The following is a 6,837-nucleotide window of genomic DNA, read 5'->3' as shown; positions in this document are numbered from 1 at the left end:
AGGCTTGTGAAAAGGATACAAGAAATGGCCCCCACAGCAACCTGGAATTATTGTATGATCCACAACAGGCATTAGCTGCGAAGGAGATGGCAGAAGAGCTCAGCAATGTTCTTTCAGTTGCAGTAAAATTGTAAACCTTTTAAACTCTCCCCTGTCAAATCAAGTGTTTTTGCTATTGTATGTGATGAGATAGGGAGCAAACTTCATAGAGTTGTTGTTACATGTGTAGCCTGATCTATAGATAATGAATAAAAATTCCCAGTTATCATTTTGGTGGTTCATAGGTTCTTGTCCCAAGATGAGGCTCAGTATTATTAAAATTATTATATCTTTGGGACCTGTGATGTGCACAATCACACTATAGAAACTCTTTTATATTTACAAATAAATAATTTATTAATACATTTAGGAAAGTCACACACTCTAATTCGGTAAGGCTAAAGGTAATACAGAAAGTACATCTGAACATCCATACTCACTCCATCCCGAACAGAACAATCTGAAATATTAGCCATCATCTTCCTCATCACCATCACCTTCCTTATCTTCACCAGTGGCCATCATCCTGGCCGCTTCCAAGGACTACATCTCTCTCTCTCTCCTACTGCCCCCAGGCTGGGATGCCATTTTTATAATATGTTACACTGATGTTGAATGCATATTCTATAGCAGTTTCTCACCTCTTCCTTATTTGTATTTCCTCCCCTTACCAATGTTAAAGTGTCCTTCTTCTATAGATTAGTGTATTTATGATTTCACCTCATTATCATATACATCAATTTGTTGCCATGGCACTCTTGTGGTTGGATGTTTCATCCGAAACCTTCCAGAAGCTGGTGTCAGTTCATGTTCTGTGGTTGGCTGATGTCATTCTGAATAAAATTCCCTCCTACACTCTACTTCCTGTTCCCCAAAACTTATGAATTACCTAAATTTATCTATGCCAAAGTTCTTAGGCCTCAAGTCTCATGCTAACTGCTGAAGCCAATTTCTTACAGGATACAAGCCTGTAGGTTCCTTGCATTACTGCTGAATATAATAAAGCAGAATATAATAGAAGTAAGCTGGCCCACTGGGGTACAGTGCAGAAGTTTGGTGGCTGTCCAGGGGCAAGGTGCTGACAAGAATATGTGACCTGTGTGAGGAAGTCCATATTTTTCTTCTTGATAATAACTTTCCTCTTGTGCAGCATTTCAGTGACACTCATTGTTTCATATCTGGCTGACATGTTCCAGTGACTGAATTCTCTGAATATGTCATTTCAGGGACAGATGCAAATGTTTTCATTGCTAATGACCAGATATTCATTAACAAATCTGAACTGTGGTCTTCCCATGTGCAGCAGGGATCTGTTTGCATGTTTTCAACACTGCAGGATGTTGTGCATCAGTGTGGTGATCTGTCAGTTGACACTGCTCAGGACGTAATTGTTCAGCTCTTAGGGGGTCTGCAGGAGCAGTTGCATGAATACTTTCCTGAAGTGGGCAAACACAAATGTAATCAGTGGATCAGGAACCCATACAGCTTTAAGTCGAACCCCACATGTATGCCATCTTCAAAAGAAGAGGAAAGCCTTATCGACCCTATGAAGTGACAAGGAACAGCTGCACAAAATTTATTTCACAAATGCCAGTCGCAGACTTTTGGTTATCAATGGGATCTGAGTTTTTTGAGTTAACACACTGGGCTCTTAAAGCCCTCACTCCTTTTTCATCCACCTACCTATGCGAGGCAGGCTTCCCAGCATTAACTGCAATCAAAACCAAGTATCGCTCCTGACTTTCTGTTGAAGATCAAAGAATCATAGAATATCGGGTTGGAAGAAAACTCAGGAGGTCATCTAGTCCAACCCCCTGCTCAAAGCAGGACCAATCCCCAATTAAATCATCCCAGCCAGGGCTTTGTCAAGCTGGGCCGTAAAAACCTCTAAGGATGGAGGTTCCACCACCTCCCTGGTAAAGCATTCCAGTGCTTCACCACCCTCCTAGTGAACTAGTTTTTCCTAATATCCAACCTAGACCTCCCCCACTGCAACTTGAGACCATTTATCTTTGTTCTGTCATCTGCCACCACTGAGAACAGCCTAGCTCAATCCTCTTTGGAATCTCCCTTCAGGTAATTGAAGGCTGCTATCAAATCCCGACTCACTCTTCTCTTCTGCAGAATAAATAAACCCAGTTCCCGCAGCCTCTCCTCATAAGTGATGTGCACCAGCCCCCCTAATAATTTTTGTTGCCCTCCGTGGGACTCCAATTTGTCCACATCCTTTCTGTAGTGGGGGGCCCCATACTGGATGCAGTACTCCAGATGTGGGCTCCCCAGTGCCAAATAGAGGGGAATAATAACAACCCCAATCTGCTGGCAACACTCCTGTTAATGTAGCCCAATATGCAGTGAGCCTTCTTGGCAACAAGTGCACGCTGTTGACTCATATCCAGCTTCTCATCCACTGTAACCCCCATGGCCTTTTGTCTCTTCCTTTCTACACTGCAACACCAAATGTCACTACTTTGTACAGCAAGGAAACAAAATCACCCCTCCCACTGGTAAGGTAGAACTGATGGATATTACACTGAATCACTATATCATTGCATGTTTCCTAAAATGTTTGTGAAGTTTTATTTTAAATGCTTCCATTTGTACTGTATTTGAATATAAAATGAATACTTCTGAAACTCATACTGATCTATATCGATCAAATCCCTTCTATTTTTATTCATTTTTGCAACGTATAGAGTCTTCACTATATTGGTTTAGTAAGCGATGGGGAGGTTCAGTCATTTTTTTCACAGCTTCATAGCTTGAGAACATTGGCTCCAGTGGCATAGGACTGTGGTAACAGCTCCTACAACAGCCAGTGTAAGTGGCATTCACAGGGGAAGGGGTTGTGAATGTCCCAGCTCTCACCAGGATTGGAGGAGCATAAGGTGGCTTAAATACATCTTTGTCCCACTCCCATAGCTTTGCCAGGCACAGATCAGCTAACCTAGATGATCGTGCTTAACATGGATCTGTATGCAAGCATAGGGTTGTAAAGTTCTCTCTGTGGATCTCTTGATATCAGGGTCTGACCAGTATTGCTGTTTAGTTGGCATAATGGGCATAAACATCTGCTGCAGATTAGAACCAGTCCAAACCTGATTCTGTGGCTTTTACACCCATGTAACACCATTGATTCCACTGTAGTGTCTCCTGATTTACATTGGTGAGCGATAACATGTACAATGAGCCTAATGCTGAACAGTATTGAACTTGGATCTTTCAAATTATACACTACTTTTAAGCATGAAATTCTTTATTTTTAGAATGTCTAGAATTACTTAGGTTTTGCCTTTGCAGTTTCAAGGTCAGGAGACTGGATTATCTAATGCTACAAGAAAAATCTTGCAACTGGTTCCTATTTGACCTGAAATGGTCTAATTCTCAAGGATTTTAGTCTGGAGTAATCACACTGTAGAAATTTTGCATGATTTCTACAGTTATACAATATTCACTAACTTGCATAATGACAGGTTTCAGAGTAGCAGCCGTGTTAGTCTGCATTTGCAAAAAGAACAGGAGGACTTGTGGCACCTTAGAGACTAACAAATTTATTTGAGCATAAGGTTTCGTGAGCTACAGCTCACTTCATCGGACGAAAGCTTATGCTTAAATAAATTTGTTAGTCTCTAAGGTGCCACAAGTCCTCCTGTTCTTTTTGCGAATATTCACTAACATTCAGTCGGCCAAATACATTTATTTTAGGGTGGGTTTTTGGCGGGTGGGGTGGGGGGGAGTTGGTGAACATTGGAACACCAGTGTCCTGGGTTGAGCAGCACATTTTCCCATCAAGTACTTTACACACCAGTTGAAATTAACTCATTAACACTGCTGTGACTCATGAATGGGAAAATGCAAAGCACTCTATAGATGCTGAAGGCAGTGAGCCTGGAGGTTAAAACTTGGTCAGGACATGGTAAAGGATCTGATCAGATAATTAGCTGCTGCTGCTGCTGCCATTCTCCATGGTTCTCCCTGGATCTTTGATTTCAACAACTCCAGGGATGAAGGAACTAGGTGCTGAAGGAAAGATAAAAAGACTTTACAGTGCATTCAGTTTCAGCCAGAGTTTTACATTACAATTTGGCATGCAATGACTGTTTCTTTTCCCCTTTACTTCACTCATTATGGTTGTGACAGTAAAGATCACTGAAGTTTCAACCTTGAAACTTTAACTTTTATTCTGAAAAAATCAGAGGTGGAAAACTTCCAGTTAATTTTTTTAACAAAAAAAATTGAATGACTGAACATTAGTGGCTTGACCAGTATTTGAGCAGAGGGAAATAGTCAGGAAAAGCTTTTTCCTCTAAAGCCTTACTGAACCTTTTTCTTTAGACACCCAAAGAAAATTAATATAACGTATTATTTGAAAAACCGTATGTATTTACTTACTTTTTAAATTACTTCTTTTACTTTCATCTTCCTTTTAAATATTATATCCCACTAATCTGAGTTCAGCCTCATAATAATGTTCATTGTCACGTACAACATTTTCAATCCTATAGAAAATATAGATTATGACTTAACCATTTAAAATATTGGAGAATCAGGAAAGTGTGATTTCAATTTCTCTTGTCTCCAAAGACATTTATGTGTTCAATAGTTCAGACTATGTTCAAGTTCTCATCTGATGTAAACAGTTCAAATTATATCAGCTAAAGACCTGGTTCTGTACGTACTTTGTATAAAATACAGTCATTAGCCTTTTGGCTGATTATGGGATATCTTCCTTCCATCACAGTGGAGTTGAAGAGAAAGAAACTAGCCAGTTGAGGGCACTTTGCTACTCAGTTCAACATCCTGCCATTACAGGGCTCCATAATCCCAGGACAGCTGAAAAAGTAACACTTTGAGTTCAGAGGAAGCCAGCTGGGCAAAGAGCCAGAGGCTATGTGTGAACAGGAGTAGTAGACTGGAGGCAACAGCTGGGCAGCAGGATGCAGAGTGAAGGCCAGGTAGCAGGTGGACTGAGAGCTGGACATTAAAAGCAGCCTTTTGCTCGCAGGGTGCAGCAGTAGACCCAACAGAAGGATACAGCACAGTGACCAGGAGACATGGGGGCAGCTGCACATAAACAACGGAATAGTGATGTGCATGGGATTTCAAAGAGTGCCTGTTACCTTTGTACTGAACACAGGGACCACAAGGGTTATCTTAGGAACTGCTGGCTTCATCTCTTATTGTAATTTTAAATTTGTGTGCTTTGGGTAACTGCACATTTTAGTTATTGATAGCCCTAGTAAAGTAATCTATTACTCAAAATGTGAGTGTGTTTATGGGAACCCACCAAGAACTAGAGCCTGGACAACATTGTGCTTGGAGCATCTATAGCACTTGTCTTCAAGCTCCTGGTACAAAGAGCTACTGAGAATTGGTGTACTACAACATTCAGAATGGCAACTGCACTGGAGTTAGTTACACTAGAGATAGGGTCCCTGAGTTTTGGTTATAGTTTGACATATAGCCATTGGAGCTCTGCTAATTAACATCTGGGAAATATAAGCCTTCAAAAAGTCATATCCTTTGTAGTCTTTCTACTGCTACTGTGGAGAAATCTTGGAGGACAGGATTTGTTCTTTGTGGCTTCTGTTTTAATTTTTAAGCTTCTCCTCAAGTAATACCCTATTTTAATTTTTCCCTACAGTACAGTTCTTACTAAACTAAAATACTTCAGTTATTGTGCCTTAGGCTTTTTAAAGCTGTGTAATGACAGTGTGATGGGGTTTATAGCCCACACAGAGAGACTATAGGAGTGAGGGAGCAGTACTGGGCAAAGAGGCCATGCCCCGCAGAAGCTGTGGAGCATGATCCAAATGGAGGATCTGCTCAAAAAGGGACTCTGACAGTCAAATGAGGAGAAAGAGTGAAGGAAAGGCTGTCTGAAGAGAGGAAGCCAGTTTGCAGCTTCTGGGAACAGAGCAATCCGAAGGAGATGGGATAAGACTGTAAGTAAGACTCCAGGTGGGAGGGTAGGAGCTTTCCCCTTCCCCCACTCCCAGCTGAAGGAGAATAACGGAACACTGGAAGAAGAGCTTGGGAATTTTTATTTAACCAACTGAGCTGTTGGGACTGACTGGGAACTCTTGCTGCGGGAGAGAAGGGGTGGCAACTGCGCTCCAAATCCAAGAGAGAATGAGGAGGTAGGAAGCAGCCCACAGCAGCCCATCTGCACCAGGAAGAAATGATCAAGACACTCTATACTCTCTCCCTTGGGCCCTTGGCCAGGACTTGATGGAGAGGAAGGGCCCCAGGTTCCTCTGCCTTTTCTCCACCTTCTTCAGCCACCTGGGAGAACTCTGCAGCACCACAGAAGGATGGACCACTGGCTTGACTGCTACACCCGCTGATCACCATGAAAATCCATCCCATGACTTTGGGGGTGGAAAGACAGTTGAGTCACAACCTTCTCACTAGAGCTACCAGCCTCTGAGTGGAACCTGCTACAAATTTATGAGGAGGACTGTCGAGCCACGGCCTGCCCAGTAGGTCTGCTGATATCTGATGAAACCCAGTACAAATTGCAGGCATTCTGAAGACATTTTTTTTTTAAAAAAAAGGGAGTGAAGAGCTGAAGATGGATGTGAGCAAACTGCTAAAGTGGGTTATGGATCAGCAGCAAGAGGAACAATAGCAGCAGATGCATCTGCTCCAGCAGTAGCAGCTAGAGAGTTGGCTGCACAACAGAAGGATCAGCAACAACAACTGGTATAACATATGGCCATACTGTTACAACCCCAGAGGAATCCACCAGGGAACCTGGCACTAAGGGGCACTGGTTCAAATCCCACATCAAGTTTC

Source organism: Lepidochelys kempii, chromosome 2 (assembly GCF_965140265.1).
Source record: "Lepidochelys kempii isolate rLepKem1 chromosome 2, rLepKem1.hap2, whole genome shotgun sequence".
In the NCBI taxonomy this organism is placed as follows: Eukaryota; Metazoa; Chordata; order Testudines; family Cheloniidae; genus Lepidochelys; species Lepidochelys kempii.
This window is presented reverse-complemented; position numbering follows the sequence as displayed.